This window comes from Dufourea novaeangliae, unplaced genomic scaffold (genome assembly GCF_001272555.1).
Source record: "Dufourea novaeangliae isolate 0120121106 unplaced genomic scaffold, ASM127255v1 scaffold177, whole genome shotgun sequence".
Taxonomy (NCBI): domain Eukaryota; kingdom Metazoa; phylum Arthropoda; class Insecta; order Hymenoptera; family Halictidae; genus Dufourea; species Dufourea novaeangliae.
Window position 1 is genome coordinate 1017785 of NW_015374070.1, and position 11731 is coordinate 1029515.

Sequence of the window (11731 nt, forward strand, 5' to 3'; positions counted from 1 at the left end):
CCGGTGGGTGCAAACGTCGTAATTATCGGAGGCGGTGATCTCTCGACGCGGAAGAGGAGGAAGAAGAAGAGGCGCTCAGTGAAAACTGCGTGACAGAGTGGCTCGGCCTGTTCACCCTTGGCGTCCACCGAGTTGGCGTACCCCCCCTAGTCCGAACTGTCGGCCATACATTACCGCCGTTATAGCCCGCCGCCACTATATTATTCCCTGACACACCACGGCATGGCGAAGTGTAGAACGCCGCGGAATGAGTAGAAGAAAAGCGAAAAGGAAAATTGAGAAGTTAAAGGGAGAAGTAAACAGGAGGGAAGCCGGGAAGGTTTTAAGTAACGTCCTGAAGAGCTAGACAGAATAAAACTGTCAAGTAGGAAACTTGAAAGAGTACCTATATACAGGGTCTCTGATCAAAAAGTTCGGGGACTTTACGTATAAATCATTTATTATAGTCGGTTCAACGAAACAAGTCAGTAAAAGTAACCAAAACACTCGTGTGCTAAACCCAGGTATTGGCTAACAATTGTCGCTTCCTCAGTCCCACTTAGATGGTGATCATCTCCTTTTGTTTACAGTCACTAATTCGATTCGTTCGATGCGATATGGTAATCTTAATAATAATTCCGTAGGATTACCATGAAGGTAATCTCTTTCCGCAACTTATGTAACTTTGAAATCGGTTTTTCCAGTTTTCGAAAGCAGTGTACTAAGTTGACGCTGGAATCAGGTCTAGCTCCTCCTGAGATTTAATAATTATTGCCTCTCACGTGGCGAAACGTTGCCTTTTTAATATACGTTTATGGCGAGGGAAGAAGATGAAAAGTTCCCGAAATTAATCATAGTTGAGGATGAAACATGGGTCCATGGTTACGATGTGGAGACGAAACAATAATTAATCGAGCCAGTGGGCGATGAAAGATGAGCCTCGTCCGAAGAAAGCAGGAGTGTGTCTCTCAAATATGAAACTCACTGGCTTGGTTGCTGCTTCGTCTCCACATCGTACCCATAAACCCATGTTACGTCCCCAGTTATGATTACTTTTATAAAATTTTCATCATCTTCCTTCGTTTTAACCGGTTGCTAAAAGAAGATTGTTTCTCCGCGCGAGAAACAGTAATTAAGGAATCGCAGGAGAAGCCTGGACTTGATTCTGCTGCTTGTTTACCACATCGCTTTCGAAAACTGGAAGACAAGATTTTAAAAGTGCGCATATAAGGGGAAACATAGATTACCTCCGTTGTGATCCTACGGAATTATTGTAAAGATTAGTAATAAATAATTTATACATAACCACTCCGAACTTTTTGATCACGTCTCATATATAATCGACATGGACTCAAATAACGAAGAGCTAGAAGATAGTAAACATGATGCAGAAGATGAAAATGATTCAACGAAATGAAAGAACGACAGCGAAATGGTACATTTGACCGTTGGTAAACCATCTTCCGAGTTCTCTTCGCAGGTATCATAAAATTATATCTGACCCGACTGTATCGTGATTCTGAATGCGAGCGGCACGCCGGCCGGCACAAAGTTGCCGCCTGCACGCCTACGGGCGACCGCGATAAATAACGCTACGCGGACCGAGAAGCGGCGAACCGCATGAACATGGTTCCGCTGTTATGTCGCCGCCACCTCTAGTCACGGTCGCGCCACGCCAAAGTGGCAACGCAGGGCATATTAGGCTACTTTGGTGCCCGTTGATGCATCCTTAGCCGACTATTCGGTTCGCGTCAAATCCAGACGACCAACACCTATCCCCTATCCAGGAGGGAGGGTGGTCTTCGAGGGCTCCGTAGAACGCGTATGCTCTGTTTGGGTCTCGTTTTGCTTTCTATTTCGGCGACGAGCAACTCCAGAGTCAGCAGTCGCCGGGGCGGCCGCGTGTACTTCTGCGCGGTTCACTCGTCCCGTTCGTAAATTATAAGCCTTAGGGACGTGGTTTAACTTGAAATACTGGTACTGACGCGCGCAGTGGGACGCGGATGTATAAACAGCGCCGACGAACTGGAAAACAACTCGCCGACTTTCGAGCTGGGACGTCCGGAATGTTCGTTCCAGTTAACGCAGAACGTCGTATATGCGACGTGAATACGACATCGCGTGACAGTACGCTGGTACACGCTCACAGCGACGTCGGGTTTATCGGGGGCCCAATACCGTAGACGTGGCGTTCGACGATCGTATCGTCGGTTGCCCATCGATTCAAACAGATGAATTTATTCCTTTATCGAAGTGACTTTTTTATAGCCCACGAGCCATTCTAGATCGAAGCCTGTTATATTCGTGATGATCGTGGTAGCGATCCCCCTAAGCTACTTCGGGCAAAATGTCTTGAGAAATACTTATGTTCCGCGAAACGGATCATTCGAACGGCCAGCTGAGTAAGGTTCTCGACAGTGGGCTTTAAGCGAGTACTAGGATGTCGTTTGAACTTGGTTTCTCGGTGACGAGGAAAATATATCCACCGACTTGGAAATTCCAAATCTAGGGTGAGACGCTGTCAGAAAATACCCGGAGGATCGTTCTATCCATCAATGTACGGAGTTCGTTCAAGATCCATTACTAAACGTGCCCGGTGATTAGCAAATACCGTCGTGGCCAGCGACAACCAAACAAATCATGGATTATCCCGGATTACATCTCCCCGAGGGATACTTACTTGCTCCGACAAACCCGGGCTGTCTATAACCTGGAGCCCGGCGGCTTCGAATATTATATCCTGCTTGTCACTACCCGCTGTCAAGGTTTATGTCACCTTACTTTCCCTTCAGCCCGTCAGGTAGGAACGACAGTGTCGGTTCGGTGATGAGGTGGTTTTTTTGAAACGGAACTGAGCGTAAATTATTTGACATGCAAAATAAAAAATAGTGTTTTATGTAGTGAACTGTTCTAAGTACAGTGTTATGGAAGTGAAGTTATGATTAAAATAATATATTATAGTGTAGAATTTATACTTTTGAAAGTTGATTGCTTATTATCGGTAGTGAATGGTGGTCAGGGATAAATGAACTTTCTATGGTATTATTGAAAAGTATTTTTCAAAATTGGCTGATATCACGAAACGGGGAAACCTTACTATGTATGCTTCGCAAATGAGCCGTACTCATAATTATTCTAAAAAAACATTCTCCTTAAATTGGACTACTCCACTTCATGTACGTGTAAACAATTTATCTACCGATGGGAATCGGTCCATGGCTTCGCCATGCCGAGGGCCACCATTTCCAACATAAATTTAATTCACAAATTAAACTAACAACGTTCACACGAATTTACAAATATTTTCTTGCTTCTCACAAGGGAAACGACTTTTTGTTTGTCAGATGCAGAGGATTCTCGCGTACTCATCGGTCAGGTAACCTGATAATAATTTCTCCGGGTGTTCCTCGGAATGTTACCGAGGCTACGCTCATAATAATTAGTCTCAAAGATTACATGGGAACGAAAGTTAACACGATCATTTGGAAAACTTCTTCGTCAAACTTATCGAAGTAAAGGGGCCAGGCTAAACGAGACTCGTGAATGCAATATGTATTATGCGCATGAAGATAATATAGAGCCTCGAGGAGGTGGTGGCTGACTGAGTTTATTCCGAAAGACAACAATAGAATGCATCGGTAGAGCGTATTGTATGCAGGAGGGCGCGGTATGGTTCACAATACCTGCTGCATTATGCATCTCATGCCGGTGGTTATCTCTATGTGTTGTAATCCTAAACAACCGTCTATACACGCACTTCATATGGTAGCCAGGACCCCAATGGCGTAGAGTAGCTCACTTACGGATGAACTGGATCATTACTAATATTATATTATAGCAAATCGGAACATACAGAATGTGCCGAAGGAGAAAAATTCGAATTTGCCGGTCCATTCGGTTGAATCAAAATAGGAAATGAATGTCATGCAAATGTGAGTCCGGAAATGTTGCATTGAAAGGTTGGAACAGGAAAAAGAGGCACTGAACATGCACACGTAATTTCGGTGATTTGTTTGATATCCTCGTGTTTAGGGAATCTAAATTTCTTATTATGGATTAGGTTGTTGCACGTTATACAAATTTGATTAGACAAAGTATGATTAAATAGACTCTATACACGTATTTTATTGAAATACAAGTGTTATATTCATGTTATATTGATTGTATAATATTATTAAGTACTTCAAAGACAATTTTAACTGCCATCTTTTCGCCGAATGTTGTCATGGCTAAATAGTATTTTTTAGCGGGAACTTTTTTTTTCTTTTCTTCCTTCCCGTGCAATCTATCAAATAAGACAATAAGAGATTAAGCACCAGCTTTGATAAACGTAACAGAAACTTACGTGCATCTTTATGAAGTTTATTTATGAATTCGGCTTAAATGTTACAATACATAGTTGCAAATATGTACTGCTTACATACAATGTAGACTTTCTTCCATTCGATCGAATTCTACGCAGTCACTTACGTTGAAAAATTTCTTTAATTTAGCAGCCAAATAGATATGAAATTCATGAATATTTCAAGAAACTGTTAATTTTCTTGATCTCCATTTAAATAAATGAAGTTTCGTATTAGAAAAGTGAATCAAGGACCTACTGTAGGTTGCATTGATAAATTATAATAGCGGATTTGCACTTTTATTCCCTCTTTCTTATTTATAAACTAAGGCTAAGTAAGCCGTAATAGGAGCAGAACCAGGGGGCAGAAAAACACTGCTTTGAGATACATCAGAAAGGAAGAAAATGGGTGTATAAATCTGGGCGGTCGAGAACATCGTCAGCCAGCTGGTTTCCGTCACTCACGCGGGCCCCTTTGATCTTACGCGTGTCTACTCCGCACTTAAGCGCGTTTTCTCAACTTAATTTCAACTGGCCGCGTGTATGCATAACGTTCCTCTTAGTTGCAGTATGTTTCCGCCACGGGAGAATGTCAAAGTCGGTGGGATTTCTGAATTCATCCCGGTCCGTTCAGCCGACAGGACGTGAAAGCGAAACACCACGTTCTGCGAACCGACTTTCTCCCGCTGAAAAATTTAAATATAATTTTCAACAAATTTTCCCAACTGAGTTTCAAAGTAACACAGACCTGGCCACCCTTGCACAATTGGACTAATATTATTGGTGAAATTTTACAAATCACGAGCTACAAGTTACCAGTTGTAATAAAGTCTGTTGTACAATAGTATGTAACGAGTTTTTTTAATAAAACAAGCAGTGTTCTACAAGTCAATTTTACAAATTACAAGTCAACCGATTGTCCTGTTTCACGTTTTGAATTTATATACACCTTCATAGAATTGAATTACTAATGAATATCGTCAAGTGTGTTTCCTTTTAATAAAAATCGGTAAATGAGAAAAGCAAGGCACACTGAAGTTCTGCGTACTTACGAAAATTAAAGAGAACAAACGCTTATTATTTGGACAAGTTAGGAATAAATAATAAAAAAAGAAAACTATCAATCATGATTAAAATATCTGTAGTCAGAAACATTAACCTGTAAATCAAATCATTAGTATTTCAAGATTTGTAAACGTTTTTCCAGTTTTGTGTAACTTGTAAAATCGTACATTGTTCAATGAACACTTGCAAAATGTACTAATAATACCAGTGATTTAACCTGTAGCTTATCAAATTCTACAAACTATTTATGCAACAGAAGTCGACAAATTAAAATTTATAATTTGTTAATTCCGTAATATTATTGGCTAGTAAATGATTATGCAAGAGACCGGTGGATGGAGGTAATAGGCGAACTAGCCAATAACAATACGCCGAATAGTGTAAAATAGAAATTTAATAAAAAATTGTCAGTACGTTTTACTTGAAAATGAAAGTATTGCAAATGATTCAACACCTCTAGAGAATTAGAAAAACCTGTAGTAATACAGGTTTAAGTTTTTATTTTTATAGTAAAAACTAGATACTATTAAAAGAATTTAGTTGCAACAACTATGTATTAAGATTTCAATTTGTTAAGAATAAAATAAGCAATATATTAAATTTGATTAATTCACTGTGTTTGTGCATGAATGTCAATAATTTATTTGTAAACTTGGCTGAACGTTGCTTAACCCTAGGACCCTAGGTTATGAAACTATCTTTGGCTTACGTTATTACTAATCATTCGTAGAAATTACGACTGAAAGAAAACACGTAATATTTTAGAAAAATATTATTTTTTTTAAGATAGAAACCTACGTTATAAGTATTTATGATAGCCAACTTAAAAATAATGAAAAATTGATTCAGCACAACCTACATATACCTTGACAACATTCACAGGAACGTACCAATTTCGGAGAATCGCGAATTCGAGGTTGTAATTTTTACGAATGTTTAATAATCTATGGCTAAAAAACCTTATAAAAAATTAATGAATTCGATCGATTGCCTAATTTCATTTAGCGGCTTGGTGATGTTTTACAGATTCATTAGTTCATCTGTCGATTTACCGACTAGACCATGAATTTTATGCTTTCACAGCACACGCAAGTAAAAATAGCACAATAAAATACAAAATTTAATGGCTGTTAAACAAAGTTTTTATTCTATATAACCCATTTGCATCACGATACGAAATATTTCGTGAGTAATGTTTGCTCTGTATCATCAAACGAGGAATAATCCGCCGGCAGCAACTGACCAATATCCCCCTAGATCGGGACAAATTACCTATGAATGATTTGATGAACTACATATAGTCAATCGTATAAATTTCGATGATACGGGTTCACCGTCAGTTTTACTGTTGCCGTTATAAGTGGCAGCTCCTGCAATTGACGTCGTGATGCGAATGGGTTGAATATTTAAAAAAGTTAATAAAGAAATGTCTAAAATCCTTAAGAAATAAATTACTTTTTAATTCTCGTTTTATAAAAGGGAGTTAAAAAATTCAAATTCGTTACAAACATCCACAAGTTTGTTGTAACAAATGCTTCTAATCTAAAAATGAACCATTATTTACGCCATTACCATAAAACATGTAATTTTATGCAAAATTGAAATGTCTCCACTGACACGAAGTCTTTATTTTTTAATTGTAAAACAAAAGAACAACCATCAAGACTTACTTTTAAACTGATAAAGATGGACCACCTTAGTGATAACAAAAGACCATTTTTCTAATTATCATTCAATTTGCTACCCCATTCAAAAGCTAAACGTAATTGAACACAGTTTAATACCATTTAAAACATAATGTTACATTACCTTCAACTAAATCCTCTTCTTAATTTTCTTCGTTCCAATTATATCAAGATTTGTGAGTTTCACATTCTTCCAAAAATATTTTCACTGTATGTATTTTAATATGATTTATTCTTCCGCACGTAAATCTTTAGTGCACTGAATTTTCGTAAGAATGTGCACCGCGAACGACACTCGCATATCGCAGTGCAACTATGTAGCTGAAGGAATTGCGTGAAATACGGAAAAGATATTTCCATCGGTCTGTTTCAGTTATTCCAAACGATTCTCGTACCAAGAACGTAAAAGATAAATGACGAACATCAGGCGATGCTAATGGACATGTTTCGAAATCAAAGGCACGCAACCCCGACACTCTCTCGTGCCTTCTTAATTAAGCCTTCTTCCTAGTCCTCAAATATGGAACGTCCGTTGGCAACGTCGCGGAACGCTTTGCAATGTCGTTGACGTCCGCAGAGGACACAAAACACGCCGGACACAGGCGTGCCATTTGTCATTCTCACAATTAAGGTCGAATTTGTGACAACCACTTAACGGAATAATGCATCGGGATCCGAGACTGGTTTTTGGCTCCTCTTAATAGTTCAAAGACACTCCCTAGAATGTTAATGCGCAGGGGTTTCTTTGCGACTTTGCCTGACCGAAACGAGTTCCGATTCTCACGGATTCGTGCTAAATCCAGTATATCATCATTATAGCGGCCAGGCGTTGCATTTTTCAATTACAATATAAACTTGTTTTACAATAGAAATCGTTCTTGACGCGTATATACACACTTCTTTAGAACGTTCTACATACTGAAATTCAAATGCAAAAAAAAAGTCAAGAAGCTCCATTATTGGCACATAACGAGACTGTGAATGTTTATGCATTTATACGACCTTCTTAACCCTTTGGGGACGGATTTTTTAAACGATGAACTCAATAATATAATAGTACGAGCTATAATACACTCAAATATGATGAAAATAGTAGGTTAAGCGTAATTTTTAAAATAGGATATATACGTACTCCCATTAGTCCTTTACAGTGGGATTATATGTTCCAATAGGTCTTAATGGTAGTAGAAAAAATTATGACAATTGGAAGATAAGTTTCTTCATTGAAATGTCTTACAAAATGGTTAACCCTTGCATGGCGGTGCCTGGGTCCAATGGACCATCCAAGTTTTTAATAGCTCCATATAAGACATCAACTTCGAAATCGAATTTAAGTTAAAAGATGTTCGTATGAGTGATATAAAAAAGCAGGTCTTTTTGAATGACTGCGTACTAAAATATGTTCAAAAAGTAGACAGCATGGAGGTCCAAACGCACCCAGACACCGCTGCTGTACGGATATTAAAAAGCGTCCGTCTTCCGTAGGTAACAAAGTCAAGTGTTTGTTAGAATAAAATAATTAATTATAATATTACGAATAGTAATGTGCAAAACGTATAATACATACTAATAAAATTCTTTGAAGTGAAATAAAATATAAATTGCCATAAAATAACGGATTTTACGTAACGTAATATTTTATAAGGTTGGTTTTATTCAGACAATTAGAATTATTTCTTCTATAAGAGAGATTCTTTATATTTTTCTGCAGTATTTATTGCGACTTTATCGTCGAATTCTCATCGAAATGAACATTTTAATTACAGTCTGGGAGAAAATGATAATACTGCATGAAGAGTAATAAATATAATTCCCTTTATCGTAGAACAATTGATGAATCATGCAACGCATACTGCATGTAAAAAACGTATTTCTCAACAAGATAATATTAAGAGTAATTTTACACTCACAAGTAGACTTCACCTTTACATGTCTCAAATATGGTCTCTCGACAATAGAGGGGTCAATCCATAATCTTATTACGTATGTACATATCTCCTAGCAACATGTAATATTCGAGTTACCGCATTTTTATTCATTTGCTTATAGAACTATGTTTGTCTTGATATTAAATACTTCCAACGCGAACGAAATAAACTATACATTAAAATATGACTTTACAGTTCACACTGAAAATAAATTGGAAAATGTTGTAAATATCTAAAGAATAGAGAATAAACGTTTCTGAAGACCGAAGGATGAACGAACAAAATAAGGCTATGCATCGCCTGAGCAGTGGAATCCTATTTGTTTTCACAAAAAGCAGTCGATTACCATAATGCGTTCGGGTAACATGAATTTCACGCAACTCTGTTCCAGCGGAAGTGAAGTCACGTTCTGTAACGTTACAATGGTCCGTAAATAAGACCGGATTCCAGTAAAACCTCCATTTACCCGAAACGTACAGTGTGATCGTGTCATATGTTAGATAAACGATTCAGTTAACAGTTGGATACAAATTTGTGAAACCCATATTTGGAGTTGATAAAAAGCTTTATATTACCATGTCAGACAAAAAAGGTAGACTAGTATAATTTTCACTCATAGTATAAATTCTTTTCAACACAATGTTTCTGAAAATTCTGTACATAACAACTCTAGAACTAATATTTTACTATTAGGTATACGAATAAGTAATCCACTATTTTTGTCTAATAAACTCGTAATACAGTTTTAATTTAAAACACTTTTCTACCCTTTTCTCCTTCCAAAATAGCGGCAAACATTGAAGACTTAGAACAAATTTCACGAAAACAGAATGAGCTTCTCATTTGTTCGAAAATAAATACAGAATTTGACAAAATATAGTAGATTATATACAGGGTGGGGCAATAAATATGAAGTGGTGACCGTTTGCGTCAATGCAAAGTTGTAATCTTCGTATCGCAGCATCACGTGCATGTCTAATCGTTTCTGAACTTATTCTAGGAGGGTTAAAATATGGTTATAGTTTAAATTTAATGTAGATACGGTCCCGCTTTAATGTTTAGTCAAAATAACGTAAGATGCCAAGGAACATGTTGAATTTACATAAACACGTATTTATCTTTTGTTTTCTTGATATATATTACTAATTCTGGAAAAATAGCCGATTAGTTAATAGTACACCTATATTAATCCATTTATTAACCACGATTCGTAAATGATGGCGGTTGAGTAAGATGTATGTATAAAGATTATTTAGAACATTGATGTCTTTTTCTTCTATTAATTTTGAATACTGCTATTATTTTCTGTATTGAACAATCATTTCTTTTTCTTTGTGAAAGCCACTTTATCACCTTTCAACTAAGTTAATATGTAGTTATTATTAGAAATATGTATTGCTGTCTAACGTATAAGTACTATAATTTATTTTTTGTAAATCAATATTTTTTGTTCTTCGTCGACACGTTTCTATGTTCAAGAGAATATCTGTATTCTTTATAAGCACCTTTCTAGCAACACATAACAAACATGAGAATGTATATTGTATATGTATATTGTTACCAGAAAAAAATTTAATTTTCTTATATTTGAAAACAACATACATAATCGGATTTTATGTATATACGATTGAATAACAGAGCTTAATAGTATTCAACTAAATAATTAAATAGTTGTATATCTTTTTCATCATTCAATCTCGATAACTCGAAGGTTATCTTACGTTTGCCTTTCAATCGTTATACATTACAAATTATCACATGTCCTATTATCCGATAGCTTCTTTAAAAATATACCGAAAAATAATCCATATTTGGTATTCAAATTAACTGGTTTGGAATAACTAAAGTATGCACTTTGTATTCCCGTTCACGCGGTGCACGTATCCACTTAAAGAGCATTTGCGTGCGATATAATGGTTGTCATTATCCCCGTTTCTGACAGAAACTTAACATCCAAGGATAAAGAAAATTGGTTGAACATTGCATCTGCGCTTTTTAAAAGGAATAATTTCTTACTCTACACAAAATGTGTCGACTGTACTATTTAGTGTGATAGCTGTTCGTTAGATTACTGTAGAAAGCAACTGGATCGTTTCCGATTATAGAAATTTTTAACTATGTTAACCTGTACTTGATTCTCTTGGGTTTATTAATTATGTTTCGTCAGTGTAGAAAATATTTGTTTACGATATTAGTAGACTGTAGATTTCGACGCATTAATGATACTCAAATGCAAATATGTAAGGACAACATTTGTTTTAATAGAAATTAACATTTTATTTTATCTTTAGCTCAATGAAACTCAATTAGCGAAATAAACGTGTCTCCTATTCTGGTTTTTATGAAACAATTTTAAAAAATAAGAATTTTGCATAAACGCCTATAGTTTAGATATTACTCTCACATTGTAAAATTCGAAATACTGAAGAAAAGCATATCACATGCATCAACGTTGTACCTACTTACGAACATTATGTTCCAAATTTGGCGAAAGATTTAATACCTTAAATTCCAATATCTTGGTCGAATTGAAATCGTTCGTGCATCAAATCTTGAGATACTTTAGAAAGTACTATACATTTTCATTCTCTTCGTGATCCATTAATTGTTTTCTTTTTATGTATCCCAGAAATAAAATGTCTTACAAATGAATATAGATCCCAACGGAACATGTACACTGCCGTTCGTAAGTACTGGGACAACTGATCGTAATAAAAATTATATATGGGTAT